This window comes from Hippopotamus amphibius, chromosome 3, assembly GCF_030028045.1.
Source record: "Hippopotamus amphibius kiboko isolate mHipAmp2 chromosome 3, mHipAmp2.hap2, whole genome shotgun sequence".
Classification (NCBI taxonomy): domain Eukaryota; kingdom Metazoa; phylum Chordata; class Mammalia; order Artiodactyla; family Hippopotamidae; genus Hippopotamus; species Hippopotamus amphibius.
Genome location: NC_080188.1, coordinates 34,643,625 through 34,653,469, shown reverse-complemented (window position 1 = coordinate 34,653,469; position 9,845 = coordinate 34,643,625).

Sequence of the window (9,845 nt, the reverse complement as noted above, 5' to 3'; positions counted from 1 at the left end):
TCTTTTGTTGTATTCAGTTAGCATTATATATCCAGAGATAAAATGAATAAGAAGATGAGGTGCATATATACAATAGAATATTACTCAGCCATAAAAAAGAAAGAAATAATGCCATTTGCAGCAACATGAATGGACCTAGAGATTGTAATACTGAGTGAAGTGAGTCAGACAGAGAAGGACAAATGTATGATATCACTTATATGTGGAATCTAAAAAAATGGTACAAATGAACTTATTTACAAAACAAAAATAGAGTTACAGATATAGAAAACAATCTATGGTTACCAGAGGGAAACAGTGTAGGAATAAATGGGAGATTGGGATCGATATATACACAAAACTACAATAAAATAGATAATTAATAAGGATCTACTGTATAGCACAGGGAGCTCTACTCAGTACTCTCTAATGACCTATATTGGAAAAGAATCTTAGAAACAGTGGATATGTGTATATGTATAACTGAGTCACTTTGCTGTACAGCAGAAAGTAACACAATGCTATAAATCAACTATACTCCAATAAAAATTTTAAAAAATTAAAAAAAATTTAAATTAAAAACATATATCCATAAACATTTATTTAACCCTTTGTTCTTATAGAATAGTTCTACTGTCTGATAAACAGACTTTTTTTACATGTGTTTTTTCCAGCTTTATTGAGATATAATTAACATATAGCATGTGTAAGCAAGTTTCAAGTACAGTTGACCCTCCATATCTGTGGGTTCCCCATCAGTGGATTTAACCAAGTGCAGATCAAGTAATATTTTCTGTCTGCAGCTGATTGAATTCACAGATGTTGAACCCATGGATACTGAGGGCTGACTGTAATGAACTTGAGCATTCACAGATTTTGTTATCCGAAAACAGTCCTCTGCAGATACTGAGAGACAACTGTATATAATGTAGTATTGTTAATGATAGTCAATAGCAAAAAAAGAAAAAATCTGATTAAAAAATTGGACAAGTACCTGAATATATATTTTTCTAAAGAAGACCTGCAAATGGTCAATAAGTACATGAAAAGGTGCTCAACATCCTTAATCATCAGGGAAATGCAAATCAAAACCACAATGAGATATCACCTCACACCTGTTTGAATGGCTATTATCAAAAAGATGTTAACAAGTGTTGGTGAGGATGTGGAGAAGAGGGAACCCTTGTGCACTGTTGATGGGAATGTAATTGGTACTTCCACAATGGAAAACATTATGGAGGTTCCTCAAAAATTAAAAACAGAACTACCCTATAATCCAGCAATCCCACTTCTGGGTATATATTCAAAGGAAATGGAACCAAGATCTTGAAGAAACAACTGCACTCCCATGTTCATTTCAGCATTATTCATAATAGCCAAGATATTGGAAAAAACTGTGTCTGTCTACAGATGAATGGAGATATATCTACACACACACACATACACACATACACAATGTAATGTTATTCAGCCATGACATAGAAGGAAATCCTGCCATTTGCAACAAAATGGATGGATCTTGAAGGCATTATGTTAAGTAAGATAAGTCAGATGGAGAAAGACAGTGTATAATCTCACATATATGTGGGAACTGAAAAAAATGCCAAACTCATAGATACAGAGAATAAAATGGTGGTTGCCAGGGCCTAGGGCATGGCAGAGATGGGGAGATGTTGGTCAAAGGGTACAAAATTCCAGTTATAAGATGAATAAATTCTGGGCAATTTATAGCATGGGCACCACAACAGACTTTTATTTAGTTTTTACTCTATTCTAGATTTAGTTGATACCCCTTTTCAATACTCAAACTGTCTTAATTGAAGAAATGGCATCAAATCCTCAATGAAAATTTTGTCCATCTCTTGATGAGATACAAATTAGAACCCTGGTATTTTTTCATCCTGATTCCTGACATTTTATAAAATGTCAAATAAAATGTTCATATATTCCACATATCTATATACATATGGTAAAAGTACTCTGGGCTAAAGCTATAATCATTCATTCATTCATTCACTTATTCTGCAGGTATTGTTTTGAGAGGCTTATAGATACCAGTAACTATGGCAGACGCTCTGGATAAAAGACAAGTAAATATACTGCCTGTTCTCCTGGAGCTCTCAGTGCATTTGGAAGACCCCCTATCATTCAATACATATTTATTAAGCACCTAATTATTAGGTGCCAGCCACTGTACTAGGTGCTTAGGATACAATGGTAACAAAAGAGGCAACTATTCCTGCCCTCATGGGACTCATATTTTAGTGGGTAGAGGGGTAGATAAGCAAGAAACAACAATAATAAGTGTACAGTTCATTACCTGCTAAAAAGTGCTTTAGAAAAATTACAATAGGTTAACGGGTATTAGAATGTGGGGAGAAAAGGAAGTGCACAGTGTTAAACAGGCTAGTCGGGAAATCCACGCTGAGAAGTTTAAGACTTTGGAAGATCGAAGGAAGTGAGGGCCTTAACTAAGCAGATATGTGGAGAAACAGTTCTAAACAGAAGGAACTGCTAGAAAAAAAGTTTAAGGTTAAGGTAGATCAGGCCACGCTCTTGATATGGGTTTAAGATACGAGGCCAGTGTAAATGGGTTAAACAAAGGAGAGAGAAGTAGGAAATGAGTGGTAACAAGGGACAGGTGTTATACGTTATTTTAAGGATTTTGGCTTTCACTCTGAGTGGTGTATTTTGAGCAGAGGAGGAATGTACTACGCTGTATGCTCTGGAAGCATCAATTTGGATGTGCATGCACACAAAATACAAGAAAACATGCAAATAAAGATGCATATAGCACAACGTTGTAATTGCTATAATGGGACAAGGCAGAGAGGTAACTTAAGGGAAGGGACATCATGTCTTTCTCTTCACAGGATTAGAGAAACCTAAGCACTTCCCCTTCAGTCACTTGACACAGTGATAATGACTTTTTCAAAAATGGTTTTCTCCTGTGAAGTCCATAAAGGCAGGACCCTGTCTATCTCGCTCTCCACAATGGCCCGAATGACTTTCACATCATCTGTCACATATAAATTAGTTTTTGAAGTATGAGGTGAATAGGAGTTATTTAGGAGTTGCAGCAGTGGCCTTCCAGACAGAGGAAATGACATGTAGGTAAGCTCTGCATGGCACTTGATTTCTCCACTCTATGCAATGTTGGCACTGGACTAAAGATCTTTATTTACTGTGACTGTTTCTTTTTTTAACTTTAGGTATGATACAGTCTTCTCTTTCTGGTCAATTAAAATTTAAACTTATTTTCTCATAAGCTGCATCAAGCATGAGTTTATGGCTGTATCCCTTATGTGTTTTCCCAGTTCTTCTTAGGCTAGGCCTCCGTGAGGGAACTTAATGAACTGCTCACAAATTTCAATACTGCTACTATGCTTGATGCCTTAAATCTGTCTTTAGCTCCCACTCTGCCCTGAGCTCCAGGCTACAGATACAACCAAATCCTAAATATTGTCACTTAAATTTACCACAGATCCTTAAAAATTGACCTGATCACCTGATCTGTTTTGTTCTCTATTTCACTGAATGGCCCTAAGAACTACCCCAAAAGAACCTGAGCTTCAGCTCAATTCCTTCCCTTCTTTGCTCTGCACTTTCTATCACCAAATCATGTGTATTCTAGTCCTAGCTGATTGGTGAACTTGTCACTTTCAGTCCACCATCAGCTGAGGGCACGATTACGTTATCAGCCTAGTATTTTTGTCTCTGATTTCAACTTCCTCCACACTTCTGTCAGGATGATTTTTATAAAATGCAAATCTGATCTTGGCATTCCCCTTCTGAATGCATTCTATGACTTCCTATATGAGTTTCTTAATTGACTACACAATATTCATTTCCTCCTTCTTCCTTAAAAACAGAACCACAATTGTATTCAGAACAGCTCCTTAAAGAGTATAGGCTCGGAAAGGAAGTGTTCACGTTTGTCATTCTTCCTTTTTGTACCTCGAAGATAGCTATGATATTGGAACTTCAGCAGCCAGTTTGGACTCTGAGGATAGAAGCCATATAATATATGGATTATATGTAATCTGCTAAGGATTGTGGAGGGGCTACAAAAAGGCAAGCTGAGTCCTTGATGTCTATGGAATTGTCACAGCAGTCCTGGCCTGCTTACCCTCAATCTTTTTAATGGGAGAGAAATAAACCTTCATCTTATTTATGCACATACTTGGTTTTTCATTACATGCAGCCAAATATAATCCCAACTGCAGGATGAGCTACATAATTTGTGGGAAAAAGTACAAAATAAAAATGGAGGGCATCTTGCTCAAAAATTATTAAGACTTTCGAGTTGACAACATCAGAGCTTTAAACCAAGCATGAATCCCCTTTAAGCCCACATCCCTGTGAGATCATGTAAGTCAAAAACCCATCAAATCAGACCTGTTTGATTAAGAGACATCTATTGCTCTTTGGTTCAAAGCCCTAAGTATGCTTTACTAGACCCTTTGTAATCTGGTATTTGCTTGCATTTCCAGATTCTTCTCTCATCACTTGCAATCTATGATGCAATCATAATAAATTATCAGTTTCCTTGCACCCCTGGGATATACCTATCCAACCAATCTCACCTTGTGTTCTTCATCTAAAGTATATCCACCTTGAATGCTTCAACTCTGAGGTCACTACTTTTGGAGGAACTTTTAAATTTCCAAGTCTAGCTTCAATGTCCCTGACATGAACTTCCATTGAACCTTACACTTCCTCTAATTTATGTACTCGTACAAAATGGCATTATTAATTATTCGATGTCCAACTCCACTGAAATCTTTGTGAATGAAACATGTGTCCCTTGCTCAACTTCATATTCTTCATATATTCAACCTCATATTCTTCATACCTAACACAGAATATAAAACACAGAAGATGCTCAAATATTTACTACTGGATGTTGAATGAGAGGCATTTTAAGAAAGGGAAGATTCTAAATTTTATTTCTATTTCTAAGAAATTATTCTCCACTTTTTCAACAGGCAAATATAAATTTTGAGAGTAAACTAGTAAAACAGATAAAAACTGTTAGCCTTTGAAAGGTAGCGTGTTAAATGTCAGGAACATAGTAAATATTCAAAGTCAAATGGGACAAAAAAAAAAAAGACTGTCTATTCCCAGTTGTAGTACTCAGCATGTGAAGTGTCACAGCCCTTGTGACATTGAGCATCTAAAGCGAAGAACCCGAATTAATATTTTAAAAATGTGGTGTATAATTTAAAACAATGTCCATAGACCTTTTAAGTAAGTCCAGTATTCATTTAAGAAACATTTCAGTTCTTGCGTTTTTTGCACATTAAACACATGGCAGACTTCATGAAGTTGGGAAGTATCTTGCAGAGAGAATAAAAGCCAGTGTGGCCCTCACTACAAGTCACAAGAATTAGCAATTATAGATCCAAAGGAAATGAATGTAGCTTGCCAATACATTACTTTTTCAAAATGTGCAGAAACACAGTCCTTTTTGTTTAGGTATGCAGGATTATCACTCTAGGACCTTAAAATGACCACTTGAATGATATAAAATATAGATAACCACTTAATTACAGGATTTATTACATCTATCAAAAGAGTTGGTTCTAGCTAGAAAACAAGACTCTTCTCCATCATTTAAACACTATACATAGACTTCTGACTGCTTGGAATTCACAATAAAATTTCAAATCATTTCACAACAAGTTCTGAAATCGTAGAATGAGAGTGTAGGCATGTTCTTTGTGTGTGTGTGTGTGTGTGTGTGTGTGTGTGTGTGTGTCTGTGTGTGTGTCTGTGTGTCTGTGTTTTGGTTATATATGGCTTTAGATTGGTTTGAAATACAGAAGTCATATTAATTTTTTAAAATTGGTTTCCATTAACTTACTTCCTTTGAGTCTGATTTATCTTTCAATTGTCTGGCTTAATTGCTTTCTCTCTTTCTCTCCCCCCTCTAATAGGTTTTGCTTCTATTTTTAATGAGGCCTTTACCTTTTTCCCCTTAAGTATTTCCCTCCATTTGTTCCCTTATATGTTTTACCTAACACCATTCTTTTCACCATGAAGAATTTTGGAAAATGCATTTCTTTGAGGCAGATGACACCCATGACACCAGGCTCCTTCCTTGCTTAAGCTCCCTCTTCTGTCTTCTTTCTTATGCTTGTTTGTGCCTTCTTAACCTGTTTTTCACTGCCCTTTTCTCAACTACTTTTTGAAATCCCCCTGGTGTTTGATCTTTCCCATTTCCTTCCTCCAACCCCATCTTACTCCTTTTTCATTTTGAACATTAAGGCTGTGTCACATAAGGAAAAGATTCTGAGCCTGGGATCCAGAGAGAGCTAGGTTGAAACCTGGCTAACTTATGTATTGATAATTAGAACAGCCCTTTTTTGAAATAGTATATCACCTTTTTATTGCACACTTTAAACCAGAAATATAGTTACCTCTTCTGGACTATGATGACATTATTTTTGTAACTAATTCCCAATGTTTATATGACTATGCATGTTATTGGGAATATTCTGTTATTTTAAGACTAAGTTCTTAATTTGAGTAATTTAAAAACAGAAATACCCAGAATAAAGTTCAGGGACCTACCCACCAAGTTCAGTTTGTTGGGGCTTTATGGTCAGACCCACAACATTCAATCTCTGTGTCAGTCAAAGAAAGACTACTGTTCCTTCAGGTCCCCTTGAGTAAAAGAGAAGCCCAGTACTTTGTTGGATTCTTGGGTATTGGAGACAGTATGTGCCCCCATGTGGGCATGTTTTTTGGTTCTTTATGTGGATTAATATGCCTACAGCATCTTTTGAGTGGAGCTCAAACCAGGTGGCTCCATAGGAAGCATTCCATCAAGATGTGCCACAATTTTTACCATTGGAGCCACACGACCCAGTGACCCCTTGAAAGTACAAGTATCTTAGATGATTTTTCCATTTGGAGACTTTGGAGAAGACAGACATCCTCAAACTGGATATTATCCATTATTTCCCCTACAAATATCATTTCACATCATTATGCTTTTTTTGGAAAAAAGGTTATTATTAGCCTGCATGTTTGGTTTCTGGTGAGAGCTCTCTTCAGGTGTTTCAGATGGCTGTTTTCTTGCTGTCTTCACATGGCAGGGAGAAGAGAGAGAGAATAGTCTGGTATCTCTTCTTAAAAGGCCGCTAATCCTATTGTGAGGGCCCTACCCTCATGACCTCATCTCACCCTAATTACCATTACATTGGGAGTTGGAGCTTCAACACAGGAATCTGCAGGGATATAAACACTCAGTCCATAACAGCCTGCTACTATGTTCTTATCAGAACTGAACACCTGACCTGATACCCTGTTAGTGATGTAGAAAATAGGACCAGTCAAACTGACTGTTCGCAAGCAGTCTGCTATGGTCTGAATGTTTATCCCCCACCACCCCAATTCATGAAATGAAATTTTAATGCCCAATGTACTGGTATTAAGAGTGGAATGTTAGGTCATGAGGGGAGAGCCCTTGTGAATGAAATGGCAGAGCCTTATTGCTCTTATGAAAGAGACCCTATGGAGCTCCCTGGCTCCTTCTGCCATGTGAGGATACAATAAGAAATTTACACCCTTGAAGAGGGCCCTCACTTGACCATACTGGCACCCTGATCTCAAACTTCCAGCCAGAACTGTGAGAAATAAATTTCTGTTGTTTATAAGCTACCCAGTCTGTGGTATTTTGTTTAAAGCAGCATGAATGGACTAAGGCACAGTTGTTCCAAAGTCAAGGACCAGACTCAATGATCTAAACAAAGTTGGGAGCACTAAGGCTTACAAGCCATCTGAGAGGCCATGTTGAGGGCCATTCAACCTGGGTATCCCAGCTGTTGCATGTGGAAGGAGTGTACAGTAACTAACAGCATTTTCTTTGCAGGGACACACATGTGCACTTAGAACTGTGCATCTTTTATGGAAGCTAGGAATTGGTTTCTCTGACCCCCAAACCATGGTAGCTTTCACCCTGGGGGCATCCATAAGAGGCTTTCAAATGTCAAAGTAAACACTACCAGTAGATTATGCAGCATTCTATAGGAATATCTTTGAAACAGGCTACCCTTAGTTACAAGAGAGATCACCAGAGTGATAACTAACTCATTAATTACATATCTTGGTAGTCATCCAATTAGAAAAGGCGCTATGAAACATTTTCCAGAATTTGGTAAGCTGAGTTCCTGAAAGAAGGATTCTTCATTGGCTGTCGGTCCACTAATACATACTATCTCAAGTTTCCCTCTTGCTTTGCAGACTATACCATGCCTATTTCTTTGTGGAGTCCTCTTATTCTGCCCATCCTTTCTACCTGGGGGCTCAGCAGGTCTCCAAACTCTGTTCCCTTCCCATAACAACTTTTTTTTTTTTGCCTCCTTTTCTGTCTATTCCTACAACTTCAACTACCACCTATATCTAATTAATGTCCATAAATATATCTTTGTCTTAAATATCTTTCCTCTATCCATCTGCCAGATACTTTATATAAACATCACATTTAATCCTCACACTAATCCTATAAAGTAACTGTTTATCCATAAAAGGTAGAACTGAGATCTGAAAATGTTCTATGACAAAGTAGCAAAATCTAATTTTGAACCCATGGGTTAAACACGATGTTCTTTTCCCATTTCCCTACTTCTCTGTGTGATATTTAAAAAAAAAGTAAATCAGGATTACCCCTGCTTAAGACCCACAATAAGCATATTATCCCTTGTAGAAGAGTTTGAGTTTCTGTTCTGTATACAAGAGGCTCTAATGCATGGACCTAGAATGATTTTCCAACAATCCCCCAATTTATAACCTCTGGTTAAATCGTACTGAACTACTTACATTTTTCTGAAAAAAAATCTTTCTTTTTCTTTTGCCCTTGTACATTTTATGTCCATTGTCTGGAATGCCCATTTCTTCCTTATCAACGTAGAATACCTATTCATACTTTAATCCTTTTTTCTCTTTGCCAATCCTATACTGCTACTTAGGTTGAGTACCTTAAAGTATGTTCCCATATTAGCATTTTCAATACGGTGTTATATATGTCTCTCTCCTACTAGATTTTGAGCCACTAAAGATAGGGATCTAATTATAATGTATCTTCATTTAAAACCTAGAAACCTACAAATCATCTTATTAAATAAATCAATTAAACATGTTTTTGACTTGGGGCTTTGGTAAATGTGTTAACAATTTTGTTTATGTGATATTAAGCAAAGCTGTTATTTTTCTCTATATACGAGGGTAAGTCAAATATTATCTGCACTCTGGCTGTAGAATTTAGAGAAGTTTTAATATAACCGGAGTACGGATAATTTTTGATTCACCCTCGTATGTTCACCTGATAATAATGTTTATGCTAAAATTCTGAGTTTTCTTAGCTATTAAAATTCTGGACATACATATAATCATTTTCCCCCTTTCTCTCCTCATCTGTTTTGGTATGAACTGAAAAGAGCAGACATTAAGCCAAGCTAGGATCTGTATCACAGTAACAGACTGGGTTTCAGACAGATCCACGCCCACCCCCCCCACACCCCTCCCACCCCCCGACCATTGCTCCTGGGCTTCTGGCTTCATAGAAGCTAATGCAGAGACTTCATTTAATGTGGAAGAGATCAGGAGGTCATTTTAAGAGTGAGAGGAGCTGGAAATTAAAGTATTTCTTCTGGACTTGAAGCCAATTATTACTATAGAAAAAAGAATGCAGATCTAATAATCTCACAGTTTTCTCTTGTTAATCTTCTTAGTTGCCTCTACTTTAGTGTGAATATTTTGTTAAAAAAAAATCCCATGGTGCCAAAACTAAAAATTTTATTGACACATTTTTTTTTTTAATTTTTAAGAAACTCATGGTGCTATTTCCAGGTGGTTCTTTC